Source organism: Xiphophorus couchianus, chromosome 11 (genome assembly GCF_001444195.1).
Source record: "Xiphophorus couchianus chromosome 11, X_couchianus-1.0, whole genome shotgun sequence".
In the NCBI taxonomy this organism is placed as follows: domain Eukaryota; kingdom Metazoa; phylum Chordata; class Actinopteri; order Cyprinodontiformes; family Poeciliidae; genus Xiphophorus; species Xiphophorus couchianus.
Window position 1 is genome coordinate 22,218,388 of NC_040238.1, and position 6,483 is coordinate 22,224,870.

Sequence of the window (6,483 nt, forward strand, 5' to 3'; positions counted from 1 at the left end):
GCAATGACCTGTGAAAAACTTACTACATGCTAAACTTACTCCTACACTAGCCACAGGAAAACAGAAATATTTTTAGCCCTGCAGAGGATCAGCTCCTGCTCATTCATCCTGACTCTGGGTCGACTTTCCTAAAACACCTCCACATGCGTGTTGCTACAAAAACCTTTTCACTACAGGCAGCTGTCAAAAAGTGTTTGGAAATGATGTTTTCCAGGCAAAGCTAATCATCTCACCATGAGAAGAAAAAAAAAAGAAATGCCGTTTTATTATTATTAGTACTGATTATTACATTCAGATGTGTAATCTGATTCAACCAATGGAGTTCCAACTAAATCACAGAGGGACAAAGTAAGGGCCTTCATGTATTTCATCAGGTAGTACATTTGAAAATCAAACACATCATCAGTCAAGTGTAATTCCCATCATTTTTTTATTTCATTTAAGCGGCATAAAGACTTAGGCTGTGAAGCTAAATGTTTTGCATTATTTTAAAGGGTTGTTGAAGATCTAAAGCATTTTTCCGGATTGAGAAGCAAAAAAGCAAGTTAGTGGCTTATTAAATGTGTGTTATACTACTAAATATGCAAAATGGAGATAGTTAACACGGAGGAATAATGTAATTGTGTTGCTGCGCATGTCTGCTCTGGTTGCCATAGAGACCGACAGTGTACATCCTGAGTCAACCCAGTGACTGACTGGGTGACATTTGCTCTTTAAGTCGGTTCCTCGGGTCCAGCAGGAATAACGACAACAAAAAAAAAGAAAAAAACTCCAATGCAGAATGAACTGAGGTGTCACCGTTGATGATGTAGCATGCGTGAAGGAAAATAATAAAAGGCAGCCTTTAATAAATAGATTACTTTGATCTCATTGCCTTGCCCTGTTTTGCAACAACAGCAAGAGGTGATTCTAATCCCACAGCAAAGCCGAACCCCCTGGCTCAACCTGCGTCTTCACCTGTTACATGCAACAAATCAAGGCCGCGAATTCTCCCTGTAGGATGTGCTCATCGCTGCTTAGCCAGCATGGAGAGATAACGGGTGATTTAATGATTTTCTCCACTGATGTGGTTTGATGTATCGGCTGACTCTGCGCCTTTAGCTAGTATAACAGGTAAAATCCATTACCCTCCCACCTGCATGATTTATGATGGGTAGTATCAGAAGCTATGGGTCCCCCTTAAACAGCTGATCCGTCCAATAGAATTTACTGCAAAATGTTATGGCTGCACATTTGGACTGAGAGCAGAACCTCCCCCTGGCCCCCTCAGCCCTGTAGTAATGAGAAAGTGATGGCCTTTGGTTGGAGAATATTTGCTAGGTGCATTGCCATTTTGTTCGGTTAGATGTAATCTGAGCCACACAAAAAAGCACTGATGGAGGGGCGCTGCAATCAAATGCAAAAAAAATCCTATTAACTACATTGAGATCAAAGAGGCTGCAATCAGACATTACATGATTCTGTGAAGAGAAGAATGTGCATAATGACAGTTCATGGTATTCATATTCCTGCTTCCTTACACAGACCAGAACCGAGTCGGACTGAGGCAGAAGCAAACTAAGCCACTGCTTAGGACCCCAAAACCATCAGAGCCCCTAAAAACAATGGATAGTCGCCGGCTTGGTTGCTTGTAAAGCTGTCCAATTAAATGTGGGCTCTTTTTCCTGATTAAAACAAATCTGTACTTTATAGCTGCGATAGATAGATAGATAGATAGATAGATAGATAGATAGATAGATAGATAGATAGATAGATAGATAGATAGATAGATAGATAGATAGATAGATAGATAGATAGATAGATAGATAGATACTTGTAGTTAGCTCAACTGAGTGCTAGCTAAGTCCAACGTTTATGCTTTCACCAAGCATTTGGTCATAAAGTCAATATGGACAGACAATAAAGTACATTGGTAAATATTGAATATTAACTTTAATATTCCCGGAAAATATGTGTGTTCTCTCTATGCATATTCAAATTCTTTTTCTGTGTTCACTGGCTTTTCCCCCAAGATCTAAAACATGGCCTCGGGTAAGAGAAGGAATTCCTTCATTTATAACATTAGCCTTTTTCTTTGCTTAGCGGTTAACTCAAGCTAGTGTCTTCAGTAGTCACGTTTTGATCAAAGGTTTGGTCAAGCAGTCATTACGGACAAGCTATGCTCTATAAAGAGTTTTAAAATTGGGGTCTATTTGCTGTCCAAATGCAATTGCTTGTCAATAAAAGTCTTTTTTAAGCACGTTAGGCTGTTTTGCTGTTGGTGTTACTGTTGTGCACTTGTTAGCTCTGTATCTTTGCACCAAGAAGGTCCTGGGTTTGACAAGAACTTAACATATTATTGGTAAATTATTGTAAAATTTTGCAATGACACCAATTGCAACGAATGCACATGTTTGTTACAACTCAAATTATTTTCCGTCATAACTATGTTTTTAACACACCCTTTATGATTTGGGTCACTAAGATCTGTAACGAGCACTAAAGAATACCTAATAATATTGACAAGCATGGCACCTGAAATAATAAATAAATTAGATAGATAGATAGATAGATACTTTGAGGCAATCGAGGGGGGGGGGGGGGTGAAAGTGGGTTACTGTCCTGGTTTGATCTGCTCTGTTCTCTGTTTGAACGGCTTTGAAGACTCGCCTACAGTCCATATGGGAACTTGAACCGCTATCACTATGTGGCTCACAGACTATTAAAATGTGCCTGGTGGTCGGTGGAGTGGCGAGGAAAGAACAACACCCCTGACTCTCAGCAGCGAGGATGCGCTGATCAAAGATCTGTTCTTCCCAATTACGAGCGCGATGCCTACCCCCTCCGTAGGAAAACTACACCCGACTCTATTTATCACGCGGCTTTTTATTAATATGCGCAGAAAACTGCCTTGCACGGGGAAAGAGCGCCAAATTAAGATCCCCTCCAACCTCTCCCCCCCCCCCCATCACTAATGATGGCGATTAGTGTGGTGTTTGCGCCTAGATCGGAGCAAAAAATAAATAAATAAATGAAAATCACAGGAGAGAGGGGAGATACAATTGGATCGCATTTTCGGCTTCACAGAACCGTAATGGTATTATAAAAATGCAATCAGCCCATCGGATTGAAGACTGAAGCGCATGCACTCGTAATGTCGCTCAAGTGCGCTGATACGCAGACTTAATGACTTCATGCCATCACTCACTGGAGGCTGGAAGTTGGATCTCCTCGGATGTGTCTTAATTGAAATGCATCGTCTAATCAATCATGCGGCGGATGCTGAATGTGGGTGACATATCTGGACTGCTGCCTCTCTCCATCAGCACAGCATCTTATCAACCTGTAACACCAACCAGCTGCAGCTCATTTCACCGCACGGTGGACAACTTGTGGCACTTACTAGAAGCGTATCGAACGGCTCGAAAGCAAATGCGAAACCTCGCCAGGGGAACTTCATTTGGAAAATAAAAACTTAAAAGGAAAAAAAAAAAACATGTTTTGTTATATTATAAATACCTGAGCCAGAGACTTGTGCGTAAGCGTTTGTGGCAGCTCGTCGGCAGCCTGTATGTCCACAGAGGCAGGTCTCCAACCCTCAAACCTACGTCAAGGAATCACTTATAAAAAAATCCACCGAGCTGCAAATCAGAACTTTCTTCATCAAATTGAGGGGATCCTGCGCCCAGTCCGTCGTCTGATGGATCTCGCAGAAAGGACAGCTGTTCCTTCTATGGGGAAGTTAAAGTGCAGCAGTTCGTCTGAAAGCTGGGGCTGTCTTTTTTTTTTTATCTCTCTCTCTCAAAACAAACCTAAATGAAGATTCTCACTCCGTATGGCCATCTTCATTCCTCAAAATAAATGTAGGAAAAGAAGAAGACGAAGAAAATAAAAGCATCTTCCCTGCCAAAATACGCACATTCCTTTTGGTCCAAGTTTCTCCGGAGCTCAACACGCACTCTTAAGGACGCACAGGATGTCTGAACGGCAGCGGCAGGAATTGCATTTCTGCAACGTTTTCTTTCTTTTATTTATTTATTTTTTTTGCAGCTACTATAAGAAGCCCATCTGAAGCATTTCCAGAGAGCAAGTGATGAGATACTGTGGGTATGTTAGTTGCTCCCCAGCTCTCTTCTCCTCCCGTCTCTCTCTGCCGCCTCTCTCTACTCATCGGAGCGTGGGAGGAGGTGGGGCTCCCACATCCACCACAGCACACACAGCAACTTCACACTCAACATCACATTATGAGCCACGGCTGTGTGCCCAGAGTAAAAGGAAGAAGAAGAAAAAAATCCCAGCGATTCCATACAGTTTAAGAATATCTCATCAAAGTGGGTCACATCGGAATAGGGGCGGGAATGCACCTTTTTAAATGAGTGCGTCGTAGAATCAGTGCGTGAGCTCTTTATTATATTCCTTTCTGCAACAAGGAAATGCACCCTGGTGTAACAGGTAGGCCGCGCACTGACAGTTTACTTGTTGATATGCATTACATGTAGGAATGAGTGGTCTAACATGGGAGCTGCTTGGACACTGTTTATTCATTTGGCGCCACCCTCAGGCGCTTCCGATAAGAAAGACAGGAAGTATCTGGTGGGGGAAATTAGAGAAATGGAATGGAGGTGTTGCTATACTAATGCACGCATTACAGCATAGTGTCAGGGGTGTGGTCAAACGGAAATGACCTGACCCCGGTGCTAAAGATTAATTTAGCCTTTCAAAATAAACATTCATTTTCCTTCAAATCAAAAACTTCAATATTTATTATAGTTATCTATATTTATGTAAAAAATTATTGCAAGTGTAGAATTTGATTGAATTAAGACAGTACCGAAAGCCAAACTGCAGAGCGGAACTTCCTAGACTGTCCCACACTGGGGTAATTTCTGTGCAACAGCAACAAAAGTGACAGGAAATTAAAACATGTAGATTCACACAGAGATAGAACATGGATTTTATTAAAACAGAACAAACAATAAAAAAAAAATACTGTACAGTAAGATCAACATTTCAACACAATCACTTTGCAGTTATTAAAAAAAAAGATTCTGCAGCCCAAAGGTTGCTCGAAATGTTCAATGCTCTTACAATTTTAATTAATTGTTCAATAGTGTCAATATTTGCAAAAGTAGAATTTGCAAGTTTAAAATTATTTTAAAGCATGGTTTGCACCACTAATTAATAAAAGTGAGAATATTTACTGTTGATGACTGTAAATATACAGTCACTATATAGTTAGTGAAAGCAGTGATGAAAGAAGTATGTTGGCCTTTCAAAATAAAGTTTAAAAATACTGTTCAAAATTAAAAACCTCAATATCTCATGTTTTCCATTGTTGCAGAGGTATTACTAGATGTACTAAACTAGCGTTGAAAATTGAGTTTTTTTTGGTATTTTGTTCCTCAAAATGAAAGTTTCAAAATTGCAATGTTTCAATAGCTATGGCTGAAATTGTGATAAAAAGACGTTTTGCCTTTCAAAATAGAGCTTAAAGATATTTACTCAACCATCCACATACTTCCCCACCTTTAAATGAAGTGTCCTCTCTTTAAAGTAAGATAGAACTAAAAAATAAATAACCTTACACTCAAAAATAAAAACCTTCATATCACATGAAGTGGATTCCTGCAAAAGCAGGTTCAACATTACCCAAGGCTAAACCAGCCTTTCAAAATAAAGCTTAATGGTACTATTTTAAAATATCGAGATTTACAACATTTTCTGGAGGCACCCATTGCACACTATAATGAACACTTCTCAGTGATGACAAATTGGGAATACACTAAATGTAAAGTTACATGTTAGTTTGAAATACCAGTCATATCTGACATTATGAGTTAAAACTGCAGAAGTGTGTAATAATAATAACAAAACAGAGGAAAACAAAAACATTGCTTTGCCCAGGGCTATATATTAACATGGCTCAGCGGGGAGTAAAATCCATTCTATGCAACAGTAACTCTTCCTTCCCTCCCATAAACACTGACGTTTGTGATCATATCTGTTTAAGCATAAAGCAGCGGACCAGGAGCATTGTGGGGTGTGCCACCAAGGAAAGCCTAAAGCAATGCACTCCGGAGAAAACTTGATTTTCTGTCTTCCCGCAGCTATGTTCTGCTGCAGCAAGAGTTTATCACAGTGCTTCCAGTCTGTGATCCTTTACACTCCTCCCCCATCTCTCATTAGCAGCAAACACACAGCTGTTGGGTTACCTCTCCAGGGCTCCCATTAAGGGCTGCCACTCAGGCTTACAGTGTCCCTGAGCCAATCATATTAGAGCTCCCGCCCACGCATCCCCCGCTGCCATGCTCCCATTCAACAGTCATTTTAATAACGTTTAGGTGCTTTCACAGGTGGGCCCAGAGTGGTCTGAGAAGAGTGCAGAAACAGAGCAGAAGTATTAGGAGGAAAAAGTAACTCAACCCAGAAAATAATAATACAAAAAAAAAAAGTCAACTAATGTCTATAAAAGTGTAAATGAGTGAAAAGTAATTTAATGTGCTA

The 6,483-nt window shown here is 40.3% G+C and overlaps 1 protein-coding gene across 1 annotated transcript in view; it reads right to left on the reverse strand.

The window, feature by feature from the left end:
* pcdh1a (protocadherin 1a) overlaps nt 1–4,342 on the reverse strand; it is a 125,215-nt gene extending 120,873 nt beyond the window's left edge. Inside the window, exon 1 of the mRNA XM_028032061.1 lies at nt 3,499–4,342. The gene's annotated coding sequence lies outside the window, so the exon portion shown is untranslated. The remainder of the gene's footprint in view (nt 1–3,498) is intronic.
* Nucleotides 4,343–6,483: the final 2,141 nt, after the last annotated feature.